We start from the raw sequence: 26,333 nt of genomic DNA, 5'->3' as shown, positions 1-26,333 counted from the left end.
TACAGAACTGGCTCTGGTAAAAGCCCTTGTACTTCGTTTGAATCCCAACCACTGCAGGACCTCCTCATCTCTGTCTCTTTCTGCCTCTGTCTTTTTTTCTTTGATGCACACACACACACACACACACACACACACAAATAAGAGAAAAGTTATTTACACAGGCCATGTTCTTATATAGATTCATAGCCATTAGGGCTGGAAGGGACCTCGGAAGAACATCGAGTCCAGCCCCCTGCCCCAGGGGCAGGAAGTCAGCTGGGGTCATAGGATCCCACCAAGATAAACGTCTAAATGTTTCTTGAAAGTGTTCAGAATAGGTGCTTGAACCACCTCCGGTGGCAGTCTATTCCAGACCTTGGGGGCTCGGACAGTGAAGAAGTTCTTCCTCATGTCCAGCCTGAAATGGTCCTGGAGGAGTTTGTGACCATTCGACCTTGTCATCCCTTGGGGCGCTCTGGTGAACAGACATTCCCCCAGATCCTGATGAGCACCCTTGATAAACTTATAGGTGGCAACCAGATCACCCCTGAGCCTGCGCTTTTCCAGGCTGAAGAGTCCCATGGCTCTCAGCCTCTCATCATAAGGTCTGTTTTCCTGACCTCTGATCATGCGCATGGCTCTCCTCTGGACTCTCTCAAGCTTCTTCACATCCTTTTTGAATTGTGGAGCCTAAAACTGGATGCAGGACTCCAGCTGCAGCCTCACCACGGCTGAGTACAACAGGAGAACAACGTCCTGGGATTTGCTTGAGAGGCATCAACGGATGCAAGCCAGTGTTTTGCTCACGTTACTAGCTGCAGCATCACACTGAAGGCTCACGTTCATTTTGTGGTCAATCATGTCCCTCTCATGTTCATCTTGTGGTCCCCAAGTCCCTTTCATCTGTAGTGCTAACCAGTGTAGCACTGCCGAGCCTATAAGCATACTGCAGGTTTTTCTTCCCAAGGTGGAGAACCCTGCATTTTTCGGTGTTAAACACCATCAGGTTCTCGTCCGCCCATTGCCTGAGCCTGTCAAGGTAAGCCTGGATCACTCTCCTGTCCTCAGATGTGGATGTTTTACCCCAGAGTTTTGTGTCGTCAGTGAACTTGGCCAGTCCGCTTATGATATCAATGTTCACATCATTGATGAAGATGTTGAATAGTATAGGCCCTAGCACAGAGCCTTGAGGGACCCCACTGGTCACAGCGCACCACAACGATTGACTTCCGTTAACCACCACCCTCTGGATCTGACCACGGAGCCAGTTGCCCAGCCAATGGATCGTGGTGAGGCCGAGGCTGCAGTTGGCCAGTTTTGCTAAGAGGTGATCATGGGATACCAGATCAAAGGCTTTTTTGAAGTCAAGATATACGACATCAATCTCTTCTCCCTTGTCCAGGCGATAGGTCACCTGGTCATAAAAGGAAATAAGATTGGTCTAGCAAGACCTACTTGCAACAAACCCATGCTGGCTATCCCTCAGGGTGTTGCCATCAGCCAGTCTGTTAAGAATGGCTTCTTTAATAATCTTTTCTAAGATCTTCCCTGGGAAGCTGGCTGCTGGGCCTATAGTTTGACAGATCCACTTTCCTCCCTTTCTTGAAGATAGACACCACATTGGCCTTCTTCCAATCTTTGTGCACTTCACCAGAGTGCCAGGAGTTCTCAAAGATCTGTGCCAGGGGCTGAGCTACAATGCCTGCCAGCTCCTTGAGTACCCTGGGGTGTAAACTGTCAGGGCTGGCTGACCTGAAGGTGTCCAGCCTCCTAAGGTGTTCCTTCATGAAGTCAGCATTGATGGAGGGTAAACGATCTCCCTCACCCGGGCCTCCCTGTCCCATAATGGGCAGGGGCATCCCATGGGACTGGTGAAAGACCGACGCAAAGTATCCATTTAGCAAGTTGGCTTTTTCCTGGGCGTCAGTTGTCAGTTGTCCCATCTGGTTTAACAGGGGTCCAATGTTGCCCTTGCTTTTCTTCCTGCTCCCCACATATCTATAAAAGGACTTTTTATTGTCCTTGATACTTGTAACTAGTTGGAGTTCAGTTGCAGCCTTGGCTTTCCTGGTTTGCTCCCTGCAGGACCGGACCAGTGCAGAATATTCCTCCTTGGAGGTGGATCCAGTCTTCCATCCTTTGTAGGTCTTTCTTTTTAGACGCAGGAGGTCCACTAGTTCCCTGGAGAGCCAAGGAGGTTGCTGCGCCCTTTTGCTGCCTTTCCTCTGAGATGGGATAGACTTTGCTTGCGCATCCAGGATCACTCCTTTCAGAAGCAACCACTCATCCTGAACTCCCCTCCCCTTTGGGTTGTGGTCCTTTAGGGCCTCACTGACAAGCCTGTTTAGCTTGCTGAAGTCAGCTTTCCTGAAATCGAGGACTTCTGTATTACTGACTTGCCAGATTTATGACAGATGGTGAAGGTGATTAGTTCCCGATGACACCAGCACCACAGTCACTACCTCAGGAGGAGTTGGTTCACTACCTCAATCCTCCTCTTCCTCCTCAGCCCGTAGCCCAAAACTGGGAGGATCGATGAAAACACCACCTGCGCCCCCAATCCCTTAAGCCCCACTCCCAAATCAGATTGCTCCGACCCATGTCATTTGTGCCCACATGGATAAGGAGCATAGGGTAGCGGTCAGTGGGCTGGAGGAGCTCAGGGATCTTCTCCGCAATGTCTGGGGTACGGGCTCTCGGGAAGCAGCAGACTTCCCAGGCTAAGAAGTCGAGGTGGCAGATTGCACCCTCAGTCCCCCTCAGGATGGAGTCTCCCATGACAAGCACTTTGCGTTTTGTCTTAGGGAGAGTGGGGGCGGTAGCTACAGGTGAACCTGTGTTGCCTGCAGGACAACTCAGCAAGCTCTTCGGGGGCTGCAAAAGGTTCGTACCTGTTGCAAAGCTCCACTGGGGCGGGGACCTTGGTGTGGAGGGCCGTGGGGCTGAACCATATAAAATATATATAAAATAACTGAAAATTTATTTCAGTCACCAGATTAGTTCTTATCTTCATCATCTCCCTATTCCACTCAAGTGATTTCCAGTAATCAATTCTTGGTACTAATTCTATGAAATGTCTGATCTTTCTTTTCAGTTACCTGAGGTGTAACTAAAATTTGGAAGTTCTCTGTCCTCTTTTACCCTGAGGGTAGGGATGCCAAACCTCCCGAATTGGCCAGCAGTCTACCGGAATCGGCATCAATCTCCCAGTGCCTATTGAAAGCAATTCAGGAGCACATACTGCGTCATCGGGGCACGCTGCACACGGAGCCGCCTCCCCGTCCTGCAGGGGCAATCTCTCAGAATAACTTTGGTCAGAGTTGGCAACCCTACCTGAGGATGGAAACATATCTCACCCATAAAAACGTTTATGGTGGAACAAAGTGAAAGCAAATAGATGTCCACAGCTTTTGCTATGCCACAAACATGGCCACAACAGAAGAAATCAGACAGCTTTATTGCAGCCCACGTGTTTGTTTATGGTGGGAGACCATGGCAATGCAAAGCTGTCTGTGGTCTCCAGCTTCCCCACGGCAGGGGCTCCTCAGGCCTGAGGGGCCTGGTCCTACACACCCCAGGACTTCCCAGGTAGGATCAGGCCCCTCAAGCCTTAGGAGTGCCTGCCTAGCTTTTCCCGCTTACACAAATATGTCCCTGCAGGGGAATTGTGCACGTTAAATTCCCCAAGCAGAGGTTCCACACTGGCAAATGTGAGCCCCATGCAGCAGTGCTGTGTGGGGGGAAATCTCTCTGCATGGGATTTACCCCTAGACACCTGCCAGCATGGAGGGGCACGGACCAACACAGCACACATTCTTTGCATTAATCTAGGGGTGGGCAATTATTTTGGCAGGAGGGCCACTTAACAGAGTTTTGGTGAGCTGTTGAGGACCACACACACAAAATTAATGGTGAAAATATCATTTTAACAAATGTAAGAATAAAAAAAAAACCATATGCTTAAAATCCCAAACATCTACTATAAAATATTTTACTTTTATTTCAAAAAATTATTTTTGTCCCAATTTGTATTTCTTTGAGTAGTGTATATAGAGGTGCATAATAATAGCTCAAAATAAAGTCTCTCTCCCAAGGGAACCAAACCCATCCAGCAGGACACTTGGCTAAGGAAGAACACCCCACCCCCAGCAGAGCCCTGCCACCATAGCCACCTCCCAGAAATCACAATGGAGCTCCTGCTTCAGCCTGCACCCTGGCATGCCCCACAAGAATCACCTGCACCCCAACTTCTTTGAGCCCCAACTCTTCCCGTCCACACTTGCCCTCACAAAGCCTGGGGAAGCCCAGCAGCCCCCTCCAACCTGCCCCAAATCCGTGCCAGGGCCATGCAGGCTGCGTTCACCCAAAGCATAGAGGTCTCCCTTCCCCCAGGAGGAGCCCCATGGGGCAGCCTCACCTGGGGGGACAAGATGGGACAGGAGCCACGCTGACTGCAGCCAGAAAGCACCAGGTGGCTGGGCTGGCTCAGTGTGGCATGGAGCAAAGTGGGAGATGGGGATGGGGCTGAAGTCACCTACCGGAAGGTGCTAGGAAAGCTCCACTGCCTCCAACCACAAGTGCAGTGCCCACTGCACTGTCCTAGTGCCTAGGGTGGGTCCTGCCAGCTCCCTGCCACAGTAAGGTCAGGCACGACCAGCCAAACATGAGCAGAGGCACCAGGGCCCAAGCATGGCTCGCCCAGGGCTAGCAAAGGCCAGAGCTGGAGGTGGCGCCACCACCCATGCACAGGCTGGCTAGAATCAATTGGCAGGCCAGATATGGCCCCTGGGCCATATTTTCCCCACCCCTGCATTAATCCTTCCAAACACTCTTTTCTGCCTTTGGGTGTGCGGAGATGAGGGTGAGATTCCTGCCACCTCCCACATTTTTTGCCTGCCCTTTTTCTATAGTCTGAACTTTTCATTATCCTTAGCACAAATTTCCACGCTGAATTATGGCCCAGCCACACGCTACTATTATCCATTGATCATGCAATCAAAGATCCCAGGGAGTCCATTTTTAGAAGAACGCATGGAGAACTACCCATGAGACGCACTAAAAATATTCATAGCGACAGCAGAGCAAATTCCATGAGCCATGCTATGATTTCCACCTATTATGTCTCCCTCAGAGAGCTAGGAATTTATCCACTAACATTAACCACTGCTGCTCAAGCTAAGTCTACCATTCGGGGGAAATGGGAGGCTGACAGAGAGTTTGGGATATAACTGTTCTCAAAATAGTCTTAATTTGATGACAGATATTTAAATATGAGATCACCTACAGCCATCATTGGACCACTAATAGGTCTGTTAATGCTCTCACCCAGCAAGGCTTCGGGGCCGGATCCAAAAATAAAAGAATTTAGGCACTTGAAACAGGCCTTAAATCAGATTTAGGCACCTAAATTATAATCCCCAAAATAAATCCCACTCAGTGGTGGCCTAACTGTAGAAAGTGCATCCTTGTTTGGCTGATAGTTCCCAGCACCTGAAGCTGCAGTTCTGGGCCTAGAGAAAACAACTAAAATAAAGTGGCAGGATTTGGCTCCTCATGTGATACAGTCCTAGCTGCTTTCTTTTAAAAATGCTGGCACCAGAAGATGAAAATCCCACTTTATACATGATATCCTAGTTGGTAGAGTGCTTGCCCAGCAAGTAGACGACTTCGGCTCACTACCTTCCTCTTCATGAAGTTAACAACCACTTTTCCCAGCTCTCAGGAAGGCACACTAACCTCCCTGGAGATACTACAGCCTAGTCTAGGTTGGGATTGCTACTCTCCTTTCACCTCCCTTGAGGCTTGGTCATGATGCAAATTCATTGACCTGGAAGGAAAAAGTGCAAGAGGGAATGTAAGTGTGTAATCTAGTGGTTAGGTAGTACTTACAACAAAGATAGCCAAAGCCCAGAAAACAGAGTAAGCACTAGAAAATATTGAGCAAGATAGGAGGTGGCTGGTTACTCAAGTGGCTGAGCTGGCTTAGGTGCCTTCCCTCCATGGGAATTTGTGACCAAAGATCCTAACTCAGGAGAGGGGCCTGTGTCTGGCCAGTTGGTTATGTGCACTAGGCTAGTTGCTTAGGTGCCCAAGCCCTTCTTGTCCCCTCTACATTTCATTCCTGACCTATTAAGATGGCTCTCTACTCAACTGACCAACTTCTGAGAATCCCTTCTTTAGCCTTTCCCCATGGGAGAGCCTGCGTACCTACCTTGATACTGAATACCCACCAGGAGCAGACAGACCACCTAGAGCTTCGGCATTACAATGCTGACCAAAGAAATCCCTAAACAGCTTTGAGGATCTGGCCCTGTGCTTTTTCCTCCTATATTTCCTTCTTTCTCATTCCAAAATTAGTACCATTATTCTCACCAATAGGTGCAATTTATCAGCAAAATGTGAAGGAAATTGATCCTGCTATTTTTGATAAGACACTTTGACATTATAGAGCCTTGCATTTGTGGTATGTGTCTGTGTCTTGGGTTGTTGTTGTTTTTTTTAACTCTAAGCAGTATATCACATCAGAATCGAGTTCCAAGTATCTTTCTCCATGGTCTTTGATGACAGATCTTCCTTCCAGCAGAATAAACAGAAGAAAGCGAATGTGGATGAACTACCTCAGAACTTCCCGAGTTTGATGATCTTGATAGATCTTGCTTAGTATTAGGAAAATATCTTTCCACTAGAACTGGAACTTGGGATAGATGGGTTCAGTACTTATCCTTCCTGTGTGGCTTTGAATACGTCATTTAAACTCCCTGTGCTCCAGGTCCTTAGTATCATGGTGACACTTCCTGCTACCCTTTGTCTTGTCTATTAAAATTGCAAGCTTCCCAGAGCAGATGCTATCTCCTGTTGTGGATGCACACATACCACCAGGCACAATGGGGCTCTGATCTTTGTTGGGCTTCTAGAGACTACTGTAATACAAGCAATGATATTACCTCTGCTTAGCCGGAGAGATCAGCCGAGATCATAAACCAAGGCAGACCAGCTGTGTTAGGAACTTGCTTCGTATTACAGTCATGTTGTTGCTGATATCTATGGTCTTTGTTGTTGAAGCATTGATGTTTTATATTAACTTCAGTAGGAACAGGAACAAGGACTCACAACCCAGGAGAAACAAATCCACCACTCCACCCCTTTTTTAATTTTACAGTGCACACAAATATTAACGTATCAGGCCGATAGAAGTATTGCTTACTGGCACATTGCCAGGGTCTCTCTGATGCCTCCTGCTATGCAGACTAATCTACTGAAGTTGGAGGGATGCAATCCAAATCTCTTAGCAACATTAAATTTAATTCTATTAACTTTGTTGGTAGGAAAGAGTTGCTGCTGCTTGTTACCCTGCCTTGTGTATTATGCTATCCTACAACAAGGCCATTCAGCCTTTAGACACACAAAACAGAGATAAGGAGATTCAATATGTTCGAGCTCAGAAACTCTAGCTAGGATGGGAATCCTGAGATTGGCCTATTGATAATTATGCAACTCAGACAATAGTGCTGTTCCTTCAAAGTGGGGTTATTAAATATGCATAGAAGGAAAGGGTGGAAGTATTGTTTTAATTCAGTGTGGCTGACTACAGATGTGCAGTCTCAACAGATGGGATATTCCTCTCTCGAGTCAACCGTACTGTTCATCTGCGTAACAAGTAACAGAAACATCAGAGAGTCAAAAGGCACAAGTGAAACTTGGGTCTCTAGAATGTGAAGTATGCCAGAGTTGGGTGGGGGGAGAGGGGAAGGGAGGGGATTTCTGTATTTGTGACATCCACAACAGCAATTTGCTAGAAGCTCGAGTCTCCTTACCCACTTGCCATTAAAATGGAACAGATTTTCAGCTTCCTCCATTTCTGAAGTGGAAAAGATTCCCACAACACTGGGTGCACAAGCTTTCTGTCTTAAAATGGTCTCCCCTTAGATTGCACATGATCTCCAGCCCACTCCTCTACCACTGGTGCACATGCTCCCACACAGCACCCCTCTGTCTCTGTGGATTCATACTGTTATCTCCTGCCTCAGAGGCATTTCTGGGCAACCGCAAGGAAGCAGACAAAGAAGTGGCCTGAATCTCCGCAGAGGGATGGCGTGTGGAACGCAGGAGCAAAGTGTTTTAAAAACACCTTCTTCTAGTGGCTGGTCAACACAAATTAGAAAGGCCTGCTACTGCTACTACCAGCTAGAGGTGGTATGCATTGGCATTGTGCATGCCAGCATGTGTGACATTATCCTCTAGGGCTGCCTGCTGCAAGAAGGGAATTTTTACTAGCTTCAGATAAAAAAGCCTTCCTGGAGCTCAAATCATAAAGCTTATGCTTTGCAACTGAAAGACCAGCATCCTATGCCCCAACATACAGTACTTACCTTTGTTGGCAACACTTTTTTAATTATTATTATTACACATGTGCGGTTAAAGGGAAATGATGGGAGTATGGAATGCATTTTGTTTCCAGCACTGGTGACAAATAACCAAAGGGATAGCAGATACCTTCCACCACGTTACAGTCAAATGGAGAAATATCCCTGTCAAATTATCCTAATATGGTTATTAATAATTTGCACTTTTGAATACACTGTTTGGCCAAGGATCTCCAAACACTTCATAAACATTAAGTTGCATTATAATCTCTGAAATAGCTATTATTACATGCATTTTACTGATAGGAAAACTGATGTATCAAAGGAGTAGCAAGTCACAGGAGAGGATGCTATTCCTCCAAAAGATCTGCAAGGCCTATTTAATATGGATTTGTGAAAATCACACTGAATAGGAACCTATCGAGCTGATCACCTTCACCATCTGCTGTAAAGCTGGCAAGTTAGTCAGCAATACAGAAGTCCTCAACTTCAGGAAAGCTGACTTCGACAAGCTAAGGAGGCTTGTCAGAGAGGCCCTCAAGGGCCACAACCCAAAATGGGAGGGGAGTTTAGGCCGAGTGGCTGCTCCTCAAGGAAGCAATCCTGGATGCACAAGCAAGGCCTATCCCATCTCAGAGGAAAGGCAGCAAAAGGGCAAAGCAGCCCCCTTGGCTCTCCAGGGAACTAGCAGACCTCCTGTTTCTTAAAAGGAAGATCTACAAAGGATGGAGGACTGGATCCACCTCCAAGGAGGAATACTCTGCACTGGTCTGGACCTGCAGAGAGCAAACCAGGAAAGCCAAGGCTGCAATGGAACTCCAGCTAGCTACACATACCAAGGACAATAAAAATTCCTTTTTTAGATATGTGGGGAGCCACAGGAAAAGCAAGGGCAACATTGGACCCCTGTTAAACCAGATGGGACAACTGACAACCGACACCCAGGAAAAATCCAACTTGCTAAATGGGTACTTTGCGTCGGTCTTTCACCAGTCCCATGGGACGCCCCTGCCCATTATGGGACAGGGAGGCCCGAGTGAGGGAGATCTCTTGCCCTCCATCAGTGCTGACCTCGTGAAGGAACACCTTGACAGGCTGGATACCTTCAAGTCAACCGGCCCTGACAGTTTACACTCCAAGGTACTTAAAGAGCTGGCAAGCATCATAGCCCAGCCCCTGGCATGGATCTTCAAGAACTGCTGGCATTCTGGTGAAGTGCCCGAAGACTGGAAGAAGGCCAATGTGGTGCCCATCTACAAGAAAGGGAGGAAAGTGGATCCGGCAAACTACAGACCCATCAGCCTGACCTCTGTCCCAGGGAAGGTCTTGCAAAAGATTATCAAAGAGGCCATTCTTAACAGACTGGCTGATGGCAACGTCCTGAGGGATAACCAGCACGGGTTTGTTGCGGGTGGGCCTTGCTTGAACAATCTCATTTCCTTTTACAACCAGGTGGCCTATCACCTGGACAAGGGAGAAGAGATTGATGTCGTATATCTTGACTTCAAAAAAGCCTTTGATCTGGTATCCTATGATCACCTCTTGGTAAAACTGGCTAACTGCGGCCTCAGCCTCACCATGAACCATCAGCTGGGGAACCGGCTCCGTGGTCGGACCCAGAGGGTGGTGGCTGATGGAAGTCAATCATCGTGGTGCGCTGTGACCAGTGGGGTCCCTCAAGGTTCTGTCCTAGGGCCTATACTATTCAACATCTTCATTAACGATGTGGACATTGGAGTCAGAAGCGGACTGGCCAAGTTCGCCAACAACACCAAACTCTGGGGTAAAGCATCCACACTTGAGGACAGGAGGGCGATCCAGGCTGACCTTGACAGGCTCAGGAAATGGGCAGATGAGAACCTGATGGTGTGTGACACCAAAAAATGCAAGGTTCTCCACCTTGGGAGGAAAAACCTGCAGCATGTTTATAGGCTCGGCAGTGCTATGCTGGCTAGCACTATGGACAAGAGGGACTTGGGGGTCATGACTGACCACAAGAACATGAGCCTTCAATGTGATGCTGTGGCTAGTAAAGCAAGCAAAACGCTGGCTTGCATCCATAGATGCTTCTCAAGCAAATCCCAGGACGTCATTCTCCCATTGTACTGGCCTTGGTGAGGCCGCAGCTGGAGTACTACTTCCAGTTTTGGGCTCCACAATTCAAAAAGGATGTGGAGAAGCTTGAGAGAGTGCAGAGGAGAGCCAAGCACATGATCAGAGGTCAGGAAAACAGACCTTATGACAACAAGCTGAGAGCTATGGGGCTCTTTAGCCTGGAAAAGCGCAGGCTCAGGGGTGATCTGGTCGCCACCTATAAATTTATCAGGGGTGCTCACCATGATCTGGGGGAACATTTGTTCACTAGAGCGCCCCAAGGGATGACGAGGTTGAATGGTCACAAACTCCTCTATGACTGTTTCAGGCTGGACATAAGGAAGCACTTCTTCACTGTCCAAGCCCCCAAGGTTTGGAATAGACTGCCGCAGGAGGTGGTTCAAGCACCTACTTTGAATGCCTTCCGGAGACATTTGGATGTTTATCTTGCTGGGATGTTTATCTTGCTGACTTCCTGCCCCTTGGGCAGGGGGTTGGACTCGATGATCTTCCGAGGTCCCTTCCAGCCCTAGTGTCTGAATCTATTCCTCTCCTACTTCTCCCCCCATTGAAAAGTTATGGCATCCCAAGGCGCTCTCAGGTAATGTTTGGGGATTATTCCCCTTGGGAATGTATTGCTATGGTTGAAAGCAGCAATTTTAAAATTAGGGAAGCATCTTGTATCCTATTAGTTGTATTTCTGAGGGAAATAAGCAAGCAACCAATAGAATTCATGTGGATCTCTCATAAGGCATACTCCCATAACCGCAGTCCACCATGGTGCACTTCTCTGCTCCCAATCTCCTTCCTCAAGCTCCATCTAACATTCCTGGGAAGGCATTACATCCATGAGCTCCCACTCTGTTTGTTTATTATTGGATACAATACAATTGTTTGCAACACGAAGTTAAATTTAATTTGTGTCTTAGTAATGTAAATGCACCCAGAGGTTAAAGCAACAAGTACATGTTTTTATAAATCAAATTATACATCCAGAGCATCTGGGGAAAATAACATACACTATGTGAGTGCAGGAAAACCAGTATTTTGTAAGCAGCACTTGAGCAGAGCTTAACTGTCTGTATGGAAAAATGTCATCATAAATTTGTCACTGAACAGGCTGACATTTAAGGTGGTTGGTGTGATAAAACATTGTGCACTCAGTGTTGCATATCTTCCTGGGTTTATCAAGATTTGAAGAAACATTCCTCTTTGGTCCTAGTAATGTGTATACAGTGGCCTGCACATTTAGTACATTCACCAACAGTTAGTTTTCTAAATCAAGATTTCTAAAGCCAACATCCATACAGGGGATCTTATTAACAAAGGCTTCCCAACAAAATGAAATCATGGAGTTAGTGCAGCCTCCAGGGAGAATACATGCAGTCTAGATTTGAGCTGAATCTCTTAACTAAGCCTGTAAAGTGAACTACCATTGATTCATGAGAGTATACAGATTCCATTTTATTTGAATGGGCATCATAATCTCTCATCTAGGATGCAAAGGGAAGGATGCAGATGACCTTTTTGAAGCATAAAAGGAAGTTCTAATTGTTGTACCTAACAGAGAGAAATTGTAGAGCCTAATGTTACAAACACTTACTAGCGAGCAGAGTGTGGTTCAATTGATATCAAAAGCACTTCATTGAGATTAAAAATAGGTTTGTGATTAAGACGCTGAACTAGAACTCAAAAAGCCTGTCTTTATGACCCAGCTCTGCAACATTACTGACATGAACTTGGAAAAATTACGAAGGCCCAAACTGTGCCATGACACTGCATTCACAGATCCCTCCGTGGAGCTGCAAGCCAAGCAGAGGGACTCGGCCATGTTGAGAGCACTGCAAAAACAGTGCCCTGATCTCTTTGCCTCACCTCCCCATCTGTAAAATGGGATAACTACCCTCATCTACTGTACAAAGCTTATCCAATTAATGTTGTAAAACACTTGAGAACCCCACATGAAAGTCACCACAGAAGTGCTGAGTAGCATTATTTTATTTAGCATGCACTGGTCAGGGATCAGTAAACCCATTACATTCTGCTTCTGAAAAGAAAATATATCGGCAGTATTAAGGCTGCCCAGGGTAAATATGCTTATATCTCCCTGCTGTTAAGCTGCATTGCCATAAGTATTTAATATGACATTTGACCTGCTTCTCTTGAATCTTCCTAGATTACCAGGGAGCCATTTGCACTTCAATAGTTCAGGGGCTGAGCTACATTTTCAGGGTGTGGAACATTACTCAAGTGTAAAAATTTGCTTTCAGGCAAAAACTGGCCTGAAATGGCTGAGCCCAGGAGCGTTTTTAAAGCCAGGTGTGGAGGGAAAAGGTGAGTCCATTGTTTGTGGCATTTTGTGGGTTTTGTTTTTGAGTTTAAATACACGGAGCTCTTTGAGGTCATGTCGCCAAAACAGCTTCAGCTTAAAAGAATGAAGTTCAGCAATGGTTTTCATCAGCTTTTTCATTCTGTAGGTTAATTAGCTAATTTTTGTAAAGTGCCTTGAAAATGAAGCAGTCTGCATAAGTGTGAGGAGTTATCACTAGTAATACTGAGTATGCATTGCAGAAAAAAGTGGAGGAGAGAAGGGTGTGAAAGTTTTTAAACTGTTAGATGGATTATCAAATAAAGCACAGAGGAATGCTATGCAACAAAAGGACTGCATCCTTGTACCTAGTATGATGGCCTAGTATGATGGGCTTGCAATCCTAACTCAGTCGGGTAGATATTTCCACAATATGAATGAAAGTGGAGAGATACCTGGGGAGTCAGATGTCAGGCAGGTTATAATGTGTCATAAATCCATTGGATTATACACACTCCCCGCCCCCCCCCCCGCCTGTCTCTCACCCATTGACTCCTCAATCCACATTTTCACTGACTACCTGTCTTGTATGCATACCAGCCCCTGGCTTCTTTACTTTTCATTCCATGCAGGAAGAGCGCACACCAACTGCTGACACTTCCTTAGCCTGACGAAGGGTTTTTGAACCCGAAAGCTTGCTTAATAATTATTTTCCAACTATTTGGGTTGGTCTAATAAAAGATATCAGATTCACCCGAGGAACCTTGTCTGCCTATGTCCTTAGACCAACACAGCTACAACCTACACGCCTGCTAACAGCATCGCTTTTTCTTCAAACCCCCCCCCCCCCCCAACCCCATCATCCTGTTCTTTCATAGTCAGTTCAAATGACATTATCTTAAAGCTACGCCCCTGCATTTGTTCTCTAGAGAAAGCCCCACACACACCTCTGACTCTGGAATGAAAACCAGTACAGTAGTCAATATTAAAAGCTCATTTCCTCTCTTAAACTGCCCCCCTCTTCAAATGACTGCGGGCCCCACTGGGCTATTGTTTCAGAACCGCCATCCTACATCTCACCAGTAATCAACTCCATTTAAAAAATTAGTTGCATACTGTATTCCTCTTTTGCCTAGGAATAAATCCAATCTAGGGACTTGATCATGCTAACTTACTATATGAGCACCTTCATGTATATAGCATATATATGAAGTTTCCTTTCATACAAAAGCATTTGCAGAGTGAGAGAGAGCATGGTGATGAGGACAATCTGATCCAAAGTCCATTGAAAGCAACAAAAAAAAAAAAAAAAAAAGTTTCCATGAATTTTAATTGGCATTAGATCAGGTCTTAGTATCTGACACTGGAATAACGTTTGATGTGATGCCTGTTAAGTGGCCTATGTAAAATTACAGGTCATTAATTCAGTCCAGTTGTCCACAAAGCCCTGCTACAATTCTCACCCTCCCCAGCAATCTCAGCAGGGAGGTGAGAGAATGAATGGGCTGGAAAACTAGGCCATTCACCCCCTAGCAATCATCTTTTCTGGATGGGGTTGGTTGAGACATAGCGGCAGGGTAGCCTGCGGAAAGCATGCATTGCCACGGGCCACGCAGGACCTGTTCCTGAAAGCATAAAGAAGGGGCTGAGCTCTCCTTGCTGCTTTAAAACTAAAAGAAAAAATTCCCCACAGTAATGGAAAGAATTATTGAAAAAACTATTTCTATTAAAAATTCATTAAAAATTCAGGTGACAAGGAATTTTCCCATCAAACCAAAGTTTTCCAAAGAAAGAAAAAAAAATCCAGCCCTGCACAGAAGCCCAACACAGAGTCTGAGTCTGCTTTACCTTTTTCTCCCAAGGCAATTTCCACCATTTGGAGCAAAGATCCTTTCACTCCTATTAAAGAGGTTGCTCTTTATTCCTCCCCAACATCACCCAATCGTGCAGTGAGGTCATAATTAGGGGCTGATCACATCACAGGATGTTGCTATGGAAATGTTTTTAATGTCACAAATTATGTGCATTATGATTTCACAGCAGATGGGCCGTGAGGGAGGAAGCCCTCATTTAAATAAAAGAAAGCCAGCTTTGGTAATTAGCAAGCACAATAGGAAAAATTATGACAATCTCATCAAAGGTTAATGAATTCATGTCTGCTCTGGGGAAAGTCCAAGAGGAGAAATACTGAACAGGGGCTGCTTTCATGAGGCCACTCAGCACTTTGGTCCATTGACGGGCTGGAAACCCCTGTAATAATCCCCCTGCCTACAGGAAGCCAAGAGCAGTGGTGTGGAATTTGATCCTCCTTGCATATCTGTGCATCTCAAAGAATCCTTCGGTTAGCCCGCCCAGGAGAAGACCAAACAGCTGGCAGCGGATAAGTGTGGGTGCAGAAGGCATGTAGCTTTGTTCAAGGCATGCTGCACAAAGAAGAGTGGAAGATTTGGATTCCTGATTTAGACCTAGCTTAAGTACCTATTTGGCCTCCATCGCCATACTATGCTAGTGCCACATCATCTTTGAACCCATTTAGACTCCCAACATCCCTGTGAGGGTTGGAAGTGCTTTCATTCCCATTTTAACATGTAGGAATGACCACACAGAGAGACTAACTCACACTGAAGACTTGCAGCAGAACAAAGAATTAAAAACTAGTGCCCCTACGTCTGTACCTGGTAACTTCTAATGACCAGATACTCCCACTATAAGAGAAGCCCCAAGCAGAAGCAGTGTCACTAACTTAGACAGTTGGGTCTTGATTCTCAGAAACACCAAATACATCAACCTCCCAGAGACTTGGCCTGCTGCTGCTGGTATTTAGGATCTCTGAGAAATCAGACTTCCAGGGCACTGCTGCACAGCAAGGGGACTCACCTGACACCACTGCTGTATAGCAAAGCAGCTTCAGCAGTCTCAAGGTAAGAGCTTTGAGGCAAAAAGCTTTCTCTGTCTGCAGCAATCATTATGACCAGCATTTAGGGGCCTTGAACTGAGTCCTCTGTATTTAACTGAGGATGCAGAATTCAATGCTGCATGTTCTAGTTTGTTCAATGACTAACTGTTGATCTCTATAAGAAGAAACCAGATGGTTCCCATGATAACTGATCAGCACTCCTGGAGTTTCTGAAACAGAAAAAGACAGATGCTTGTGTGCCTCTTGCCAGGACCCATCTTAAGCACAGGCAAATGCAAGCAAATGCCTGGTGGGGGGGTTACTCTTTGGGGATTTTCTCACTCAAGACTTTGTAACTAATCTTCTGTGTCAGCCCTGGTACCTGGCAGGGAAAGTATCTTGCCTTGGGATCTTTCCATTAGCCTAGGGTTCAGAAAATCATAAAGGTCAGCCCTACCCAGGGCCTGATCCAATTAGGCTGCTCTGATTTTCTGTGCATTGATTTTCATATCTTGTTTTTCAGATGATTAATCTGATCAGCCTCTCTCTACTCCTCTCATTTAGGAAACATATTTCAGGGATCAAAAAACCCAAAATGTCATGGCCAATAAGAGGGCACTCCCATGGTCATTGCTAAAAGAAATTAAAGCATAAGGTAGTTTCCTCGGAGGTAGATAAAGGACAATTGCTATAGCAGCATTTTCCTTCCTGCCATTTGTTTGCAACCTGTATGCTGACCATTAGCCAAACACCACTTCCTGTGTAAGTGCAGAGAGTAAGGCCTCCGAAAAAGAAACCAATACTGGCTTTTCCATTTTAAGCAATGTATCTGGTGATACACATGACCACATAGGGTCCTATCCTGTGGATTCAGTGCATTTATATTCATGGTTTTATAACAGAATTGCGAGGAGCGGGGGGAAGAGAAGAGGGATGTGAATCATTGTGAAATTATCTATTGAAGGCCAACTCCAACTCTCATTGAAAACAGACAAAAACACTTCCACTGATTTCTATGCAATTTAGATCTGATCTTAAGACTACTACCAAATCTATTTTCTTGCAAAGCTCCAGCTAAAGAATATATTCTACATTAAAGAGATTAAATGAGTTTTGTCTTAAAATTGGGTTTCTCTTAATGGAAAGTATTACAAATCCTAATATTAAAGCCAGTCAAACAAATTACCTCTTTTGGGTAGTGTTGGCCATCCAATTACAACAGCACATGAAAATCTGACCAGAAAATAGACATGAAACCAGAGTGCAAATAACTCGTATGTTTTCATTGCTCAAACAAAACGAAGCACAAAGTGAAAAGCATGAGGATTGAAATGTACATTGCAAGCAGATCAGTGTTTCAGTGTTAATAAACTAGAGGTTAATGAAAAGAACTACCCTTTATTTTGTTTTAGATATTAAGCAGGTCAATCAATACCAATGCTGTGTGACAATCCTGAAGTGAGCTACCCATGGACAGATCACTGAATACATGTGGAGCATCAGCATATCTCACTGAAGTATCAGAGACTAAGGAATAACCCAAAACACCGAAGTGTATTATCATTATACATCATTTGTCTGGCAGAGGGGCCTAGGGACCTAAACAACATCAGAATCCCAGTGGGCTAGGAGCTGCTGCACCTGTCCAGAGAAGGTAACATGCCAGTTATCTAAGACAGGCAAAAGGTGAGTAGATCAGAAGCACAGGATAGTAAAGCAACTTGCTCACCATCATCTAAATCAGTGGTTCTCGATCTTTTTTGGCCCAGGACCCATTTGTAAACATCAATTGCCAGTCCCAACACAGTACCCCTCACTCCTGACCCTCTGCTCCTCGCCCCCCCAGGAGCAGGGGGTGGGTGTGTGGGGTGCATGGGGGTCCCCAAGCAGCCCCTGGCAGACTGGAACTCTGCCAGCCTGCAAGGGAAAAGCTACGGTTTCCCTCATTTTTCTCCTTTAAAGGAGAAACCATTTTTAAAGTTTGTTTGTGACCCTTTCATGTATACCCATGGGTTGATAAATTCTGATCTAAGCAGTATTCTTTGGGCCGTGACCCATGTGTTGATAAATGCTGATTTAAGCAGTTCAGTGGCAGCACCAGGCCAAAAATCCAAGTGTCCTAGGGTGCCTGTACACAAGTGCAGAGGCTGCTCCAACACACTGTAATTAGAGCACGTCGGAGCAGACTTGATTAATCAAGTCTGCTGGAGCATGGCAATTACCACAATCCAGCAGCCTCCCAAGTCTTGGGTATCAGCGCCCCCATGCTTAAAAATGGCAATGGGGTTGCTTGAACTAAAGCTTGTCAAACAAGCTTTAGTTCAAGCGGCCCTACTGCTGTTTTCAAGTGTGGGGATGCTGATACATGAGACACGACAGCTTTAATTAGAACAGTTCTCGGAGTCACTAAATTTAAGCATCCCTGGAGCATGTTCCCTATATGCCAGCAAAGAACCTTATAAAAAACAATAAGGTTGAGAAGACAATCTTCCTTTTTTCCAGTAAAAATATCTACAGTTATGGTAAATTATTTGAAGAATTTAGTTTACTAATTCAATTGCTATTCTAAGACAGATTTATCCCTTGAAATCAGTAAGTAACTTCCTGAAGTTCAGGAGGGGTGTTTAGTACTGTATGAGACCCATAGGCATACCAGGTCTAGGCCTTTTTGGGGTATGAATTAATACAACAACCGATTATATAAAAGTCCTGTTACCAGCATAAGCCGACACAGGCCCCAATGAGTACAGAACTAGGCATATCACACATGGTTTATACAGAAGTGCTAGGAAAGTAGCTTATTAGTCTTAGAGGTGCCTCCGAGGCCAACAGAAAGCAAGGGAAGTGATAAGACCAGTACAAAACTCCAAAACAAATAGGAGAGTGACCAGGAGTAACCTGGCAAACAGGTATCTGTACCTGGTGGGGCAGTTACACTAATTTGGGAGCAATAGGATGTGGATGATATCACGTAAGCATGTTTCAGTAACAAGTGAAAACTAGACTGTATATGCTGTAAACTCAAAACTATTTTGGTCTGTGTACGAAAAGGGGCCTAGGAACCCTTAATACTTCAGAGGTTATGTCTTGCCTATATACCATGTCTGCAAATTAGCTGGCTAGCACCATGTATAGGGTGGCCATCATAGAAGACATTCTGGTTTTCTGCTACTCTGTCCTCTATTGATACAAAACCTGATGCCTTTATGTCCTCTTTTTCTTTTGAAGAGTGTCCCTGGCATATAGGAACGCTTTTAAACATGCTCCAGAGATGCTTAAATTTAGTGACTCCGAGAACTGCTCTAATTAAAGTGCTGTCGTGTCTCATGTATCAGCATCCCCGTGCTTGAAAACAGCAGCAGGGCCACTTGAACTTCGTCTTTCTCTTGAAGAGAAAAATAGAAGACATAAAGACATTGGGTTTCGTATCAATAGAGAACAAGAAACAACCAGACTGTCCTCTATGATGGCCACCCTAACCATGTACCAGTTGGCTACTGATGTTACTATCTAGCTTTGTTTGTGGACAATAAATCTGGCTGAACTTTTGGCATTAAGAACTGAAGCCTATGATCTCCTTTTTGGAACAAGAAGCTTGCTGGGGCATGGCATCATAGACAGTATTCTGACAGTGTGAGCACTGATCATCCAAACTGAGGGAGCCTGACATGATTGGTAGCATTGCTAGGGGGTCAGGTGCTAACAATCCTCCACCAAGGATGAACTTGGTTCTCCACTGTAGCTCAGGGTACTACGTGTTCAAAAATATCACAATATGAATTAGTTGCTACATTTTCTGAAGGTGTCTTTTCCAAGAATTCCATCTTATCTTTCAGCCTTCCTATGCTAGGAATTGTGAAAGAGTCTTCAAAAGATAGAATACAACCAGAGACATGTCTACACATTCATCAATGTACTTTTGCTAATGCAGATTAAAAATTTACTGGGCACTTTTTACACGTGCACCGGCAGTGGGGGACACAGCTTTAATAAGAGCAGCTCCAAGAGCCACTCTAATTAAAGTGCCACCATGTCTCCTGTATCAGCATTCCCACGCTTGAAAATGGTGGCGGGGGCACTTGAACTAAAGCTTCATTGATGAGCTTTAATTCAAACACCCCACCCCGCCATTCTTAAGTGCAGGGATGCTGATACACGAGACGCAAGAGGCTGCTGGAACGCAGCAATTGCCATGATCCAGGAGACTTGATCAATCGAGTCTGCTCCAACGCACTGAAATTCCAGCATGTCAGAGCAGCCCCCGTGCTCATGTATGGGAGCCCTCTATTGTGAGTACTAGAAAAAGGTGCATTAGCCTATTTTAATGCACATTAGCAAAAGTGCATGGGTTTTTTGTAGACAAGGTTCCTTGGGTGAATTTGATATCTTTTATTAGACCAACCTAAATGGTTGGAGAATAGTTATTAAGCAAGCTTTCGGGTTCAAAAACCCTTCGTCAGGCTAAGGAAGCTGCAGCAGTTGGTGTTTTTTGTGATGCTTTAATGCGCATTAAAGTACACATATAGACTGCCCCAGTAGACTAAGCATCTGAGGGAGAAAGAGGGTTGGGTAAGGGATTTTCAGACCCTGCCAGGTCTTTTTACTCACTGTAAAGGGGCTGGAGAGGCTATGAGGATCCCACCATGATAGCAATGTCTAAGATCACAGGCTTTTAGTGTGGCTACCTCCCTGATCAACAGCAGTGGAGCTGAGTGAAGTGCTCTGCATAGGCTAGTTAGCACCAATTAGCCTTTTTAGCTACACACAGCTACACTGATTCCAGTCAGGGCAGTGCAAATGTGTCTCAAGTAGTGCACACACATTCTGTAACTGCTCTGCTCAAGAACAAATTTAAACCCAGTAGACACAGAAGTGACCACACAGGTATGTGAACCTTTCATTAGAAAAATGCACATTCCATCCTTATTACAGTCATGATATGTTCTTAAAGACTTTCCTAAAAAGAAAATATCATGCCCTAAAAAACAGATGGATTTCTGCCCTTCCCCTCACCCCCATGGGGGCAAACTCATCACCACCTGACTTTTTTCTTTATAATTGTCCTTCCAGAAAATATAGCCGTGAATGGGTCTGTACCAAATAGCAGACTTCCTAATCACTTCTCCCCTAAACCTAGCATACCATGTCTTCTTAGCACTATACTGAAAATGAAAGCTCATTGAAGGAGACCGCTGGGTTGAAATATGGAATCTGGCGTGTTGTGACCAAACGATGGACTACATTGTCATCGCACCCCATTCCCCAGCAAGCTTTGCATTTCAGAAATGTAATACATTGCATTTAACCAATGCACATGGTCTCATTTGACATTAAAGCCTGCAGGCCTAGCTACCTAAAGTATTTAGGGAGGATAAAACATCTTATTTTCATCTGTCCAGTTTGTCTAGAAAATAAGATGTCATGAAACTTAAACAAGAGGGTGTCCCAGTCTCAATTTCCTGAGCAGTGTATTGTACTATATAATGAGTGCACTTTGTGCTGTTCCATCCTTTGGAGAAGTAGGTTTCAAACAATACACTGACACCTTGCATCTTCACCTATCACACATTTTGTGGAAGTAATTATCATTCTATTATGTTACCTTACATTAGCTAATCATAAGTTTAATTAAAAATGAAATGCATATTGAGAATTAAGGAGAGTAGTCCTACTATTTTGGACATACCTGTATTTTTTTAAGTAATGTATGGAGGACTTAGTCTAGTGATGGGTTTAATGTCCTCCCTTCCCCCCTCCACCCCATCATAAATCAGCATATCCTCCCATATTAGATTCTGTTTCAGTAAGTGAATTGAAGCGTACACTCACCTCCAGCTGGATATTGTCAGGCAATGAGCAGTACATATTTCTGAAGAATAAAGAAATCTCAGTAGGTAAATACTTTATTGGGAGGCCACCACTAGCCTGGGTTACTGCAGTCTTTGCCATGTGAATCTGAGCAGCCATGGCTGAATTAAACATCTAGAACATCTGGTTTGTTTCTTTTCCACCCTTATAGTACTTCATATTGGAAAGGGGGGCCTTAGGGTGGGGGGGAAATTATATTTCCCCTCACCCAAAAGTCCTCTTGAACTACAAAAGCTGTGTGAAATGGTCTTCATGTAAATGAGAATAAGGACATTTTGAAAGCTTGTGAATGTTGTTGTAAGAAAGCTTTTAAAGTTTTACCTTGTATTTGCTGATCTACTGCATTCAAAATATTTATGCACAAATAAACCCACCAGTTGCATCAGAACACCATGGTTTTATGTTTCATGTTTCAGAGCACAGACATCAGGATAAGTCATTATGGATGATTGCCACTGGAGGAAGATAAGGGTACAAATATTATTTTAATTTTGTGGGGGATTTGGGGGGTTTTGTTATTATTATTTGAGGGTTTGTTGATTTGGGGCATTTTCATTAATTTTTCAAATTTCTGAGCCCCCTCTATTGCTGTCGCCCCCTTTCCAAAGTTACAAGCAAATACAGCGAACAGGTCAAGTCAGGGGTAAATGGTGAGGATTTCTGAAAGAAAGAGTTCTAATTTTTAAGAAGCAACAAAAACCAGAACATGGACAGTGTCAGCAAGCTCCTTCAGATCCCTGGAGATGGGTTGTGTGTCTACACATTCTGAATTCCTTCATCTAAAGTATGAAACAAAGTAAATACAACCCCCAGATTTGGGAGAGAGAGAGAGAGAGAGGGGGAGGAACAAATCAATTCTCTTATCAAAGCTTGATAGATATTAAGCTTAATCTGTCAGTCAGTAACACACCTACTCAGTGGAGGACTTCCCTGGAAAAAGAAGTCTCTTGACATTGCTGTGACATATTTACCTTCTCGTGGGGTTATTCAGCTACAACACCGAGGAGCTTGTCTTCTGACATCTACTCTCAGCAGGTCCCAATCCCCAGCGCTGGAGGAAAACAAGCCTCCAACCAGCCAGGTTGCCTGGGCACTTTACACAGGTGCAAATTAGGCTCTAAGGATGCCCGCCAAGGTGGTAGTAGGAGGAAGGCGGTGTGAACGCTTAGGGGGGCTCGAGAGTCCCTTGTCTTCAGGCAGAGAACGAAAAGAGAGATTTAAAACGATCCTACCAAGGCTCCCCTGCAATAGATCAGCTGTCCCTGAAGTTCAGGTGATCACGTGTCTCCCTTAAATCCTATTAATTGCTGAAGAGCCGGAAGGCGGCGGCGGCTGCCGCCGGGTGCGCAGTGCCTGAACCCACCGGCAATTGTCGGGCTCGGACCCGGGCAAGCGGGACTCGCCAGTTTGCAAGCCCTAAGTTCGGCCGGAAAGGGGGGAGGAAGCCGCTCCGCCGCAGCGGTCACTGGAGATCCCAGATCAGACCAGAAAGGGGCAGACACCCGCCTGAGCCCCGAGGGGGAAGGAGGGCGCGGGCCCCCTGAGCTTATATCTCCCAGGCAGCGTGGCGTCAGCGAGCCCGCTGCGTCACAGTGCTTGCCATGATGTCACAGAGGCTACAACTTGCCTTGCCCGCAGGCCGGTGCCCCGCCCCCTGCAGCTGCCTGGTGCGGGGCAGGAGGAGCCGCCGCCTCGTCCCGGCTGCCCCGCGCCGCCGGCCGCACGTGGTCGGGAGCAAGAGTCGTGTGCGCTCAGCCGTGACACCTCCAACTCCCCCCGGCCAAGGGCCAGCCCGCACCCCGCCCCTCCCTCCCTCCCTCCCACCAACCTTTCCATCCAGCTTTTCCAACCCTCCCGCCTCCAACTTCAAATCCAGCCCCTCCAACCCCAGATCTAGCCCCCAAACCTCGAATCAAGTCCCTCCCAACCCCAGATCCAGCCCTCCAACCCCAGATCCAGCCCCTCTTAACCCCGGATCCAGCTCTCCCACCTGGGATCCAGCCCCTCTTAACCCCGGATCCAGCCCCCCCAACCCCGGAGCAGCTCCCCTGTTCACTTCAAATGCGGCCCCTCAAGCCCCGACTCCAGCCCCCAACCCCGGATCCATGTCTTGCAAGCCCGGGCCCAGCCCCCAAAGCTCAGATCCAGCCGCTCACACATCAAACCCAGGCCCCCAAACTCCGGCTCCGGGTGCCCACCCCCCCAGGCGCTTGGCAGCGGGGCAGGATCCGGGCAGCCCGTGTGGCCGCCCCGCCCCATGGCGCTGCAGCCGGGGGATGGGGATGGGGATGGGATGGGATGGGGACGGGGGGTCGGAGCCAGCCCCCGCGGCTGCAGGTGCTGCGCCGGCCGGGAAGCAACAGGTCGGCGGCAGCGGCGGCGGGCGCTGCGCTGCGCTGCGCTGGGGACCCCGGGGGGCTCGGCGCCCGGACGGAGCGGCACGCCGAGCCCCCGAGCCGAGCCGGGCCGGGCCGCGCCCACGTGTGGCGGGGGCGGGCGCGGCGGGGGCGGGAAGTTTCCAACTTTCTGCCAAACCCGGAGCCGCGGGTGCCGGAGCCGGCGGTGGCACCGTATGCAAATGAACCCGCTGACGTCAGAGATCACGTGTTTTTTGGCGTAGATCCCCACTGATCGAGGGATTTTTTTTTTTTTTTAGGGATTTTTTTTTGGGTCCCTTTTTTTTTTTCTTTTTTTTTTTTCCCCCTTTAATTTGGCCGCTCTCCGGCCGCTCCGGACCGCCGCCGCCGTCACAGGGGAAAGTTGGTGCCCCCGGCCCGGGCGCGCAGGTAAGAAACTTCCCCCCATCTCTGCCCCTTGCCCCGGCGGGCGGGCGCGGGGCCGCGGACACGGCCCTCGCGCCCAACTTTTCGGCGCTGCCCGGGGGTGGCCGGCACGAGGGTGCGGGCCGGGGGGGCGCCGGGAGGGGAGGAGAGGGGAGGGGGGGAAATGCAAAAAAAAAAAAAATGTCTACGTTTGCCGATGTCGACATCAGCAACACAAAATATGGCGTCCGCTTTCGACAGGGCGTTACGTAGAGCCGAGCCGGGCGGCTCCGGAGCGCCGGGGTAGGCGCGGCTCCTGCGGCGGCTCCCGGGGCCCCGCGTGACGCCCGCGAGCCGGCGCCCGGCCGGGGGTCGCGGGCGCGCAGGTAGGCAAGGCAGGGGTTTCCCCGGCTCATGCCTCTTCTCCCCCCGCCCTCCCCGTGCCGCCCCCCGGGGCATCCGTGCCCGCCCGGCTGGTGCTGCCCCCGCGGGGGAAACTTGGCGCCCCCGGTGCCCGCGAGCGCGGGGCTCCTGGCAAAGTTTGCGCGTGTGGGGGGAGCGCAGGGAGGCTGGAGTGGGGGGGCACTGTGTTCTCGCCGAGCCTCGCAGCTGGGACGCTTATTTATTGATTTTGGCCTGTCCTGAGGGGGCAGAGACAAAGATGTCTATTCCCCCCCATCCCCGAAGAATACAACTTGGCTGTGGGGAGGTGGAGCTGGGATCTGCCCGGGCTTTCCACCTGACTGAGCCACTTCAAAGCCATGCGGGGGTGGGGGGGCTCTGCCTTCAACTGTTTCCTGATTGCCTTTTGTTTGCTCCCAGTGTGGGGATCCAGCTTTTTTTAAAGGGCCTTGGCATGTTTGTTCCCTCCCCCCCCATCCCTGCCTCTGGAATTAAAACTCTTGGTGTTGCTGTTTGTAAGTGTTGGGGGGCCAGGCCTGCCTAAAAAAGCCAGGGAAAAGCAAAGTTTGATGTCAGGGAGGGGAAGGAGGGTGAGGGAAGCCTGAAGGGATGAGGAAGGAGGCGGTAGTTTTAGGGTGACTTTCCCATGCTGGGATGGCTAGGTCTCCTTGCAGTCGTGTCCCAGGGCAGCCTGGCCACAAAGCACTGGATGACTGCTGGGATGAATCAAATGCCGTACTAAACCGAGCCAGGGACCTGTGACATCCTCCTTCCAAAGTGTCTGGTTACGCTTGCCTTTGGACCAGCGGTTCCCAAACTCTGCCCACCACCAATTTAAAATGATACAACCTTGAGTACCACCAGCACATTTATGTAATTTAAAGAAATTTATAATAAATCTGTTAACGCGTACCACTGACAGGTTGTCTGCGTACCACACAGATTGGGAACCGCTACTTTAGACCAACCTGGCTACAACCTCTATCTGCTGGTCACAAGAGGAAGACTTCATTTCATTAGAAGGATATAAGCCAACAGCAGTGATTTTATTTAAATAAATCAAAAGCAAGGCCCAGTTGAGGGAGGTGTGTCAGCATATCCTCAAATCTAACTTTCTCCCAGCTGCATAGCTGGCCCAATAAAAAAATATCACCCTGAGAGATCCTTGCTTCTCGCATATCTTAAATGAAATGCCTTTCTGAATTTGAAGTTCAAAATCTTAATACTTGTGTTAAGTGGTTCTGGGTGTCTGCTACCTGGGTAATTTGCACCTGGCAAGTTAATGATCTCGCCTTATTTGCAGCTCTCACCACTGAGTTAGCTAGCTCTACACTACTGAGTTCTCCAAGTATAGCCGCGTCAGTCAAGGGTATGAAGAAGTGGCATCTTAAACTGACATAGTTGCCAACAGAAGTCTCTAGTGTAGACACACTTTTACCAGTCGGACACCTTTCATATATAGTAGGTGGTTTTTACTATAGTGGTACAGAGTGCAGCTTTGCTGGTAAAGCTGTATCCTCATTAGAAGTGCTTTGCTGATAGAATATGCTAGTAGCCCTATAGCCTTCCTAATGCAGACATGGCTTCAGTCTCTAATATGAAGTACTGGCAAGCTTGCAAAAACATTTATTGCATTGTTAAACCTGTGAATTTATTTTGCC

The 26,333-nt window shown here is 47.0% G+C and overlaps 1 protein-coding gene and 1 long non-coding RNA gene across 4 annotated transcripts in view; one reads left to right on the top strand and one right to left on the bottom strand.

Moving 5' to 3' along the window:
- The window catches only part of LOC109285181 (uncharacterized), a 187,289-nt gene extending 164,026 nt beyond the window's left edge, over window positions 1-23,263 (bottom strand). The window contains exon 1 of the long non-coding RNA XR_009460634.1: window positions 22,480-23,263. This is a non-coding gene — a long non-coding RNA (uncharacterized LOC109285181). The remainder of the gene's footprint in view (window positions 1-22,479) is intronic.
- Window positions 23,264-24,176: 913 nt separating this feature from the next.
- The window catches only part of ZHX2 (zinc fingers and homeoboxes 2), a 127,644-nt gene continuing 125,487 nt past the window's right edge, over window positions 24,177-26,333 (top strand). The window contains exon 1 of one of the 3 annotated variants that reach the window (XM_059723791.1): window positions 24,177-24,294. The gene's annotated coding sequence lies outside the window, so the exon portion shown is untranslated. Of the gene's footprint in view, window positions 24,295-24,573; window positions 24,657-26,333 lie in introns of those variants that run through there. The other 2 variants (XM_059723790.1, XM_006269846.4) reach the window with 2 other exon arrangements.

This window comes from Alligator mississippiensis, chromosome 3, assembly GCF_030867095.1.
Source record: "Alligator mississippiensis isolate rAllMis1 chromosome 3, rAllMis1, whole genome shotgun sequence".
Taxonomy (NCBI): domain Eukaryota; kingdom Metazoa; phylum Chordata; order Crocodylia; family Alligatoridae; genus Alligator; species Alligator mississippiensis.
The sequence above is the reverse complement of the archived record's forward strand: the minus strand, read 5'-3'. Positions and strand labels throughout refer to the sequence as shown.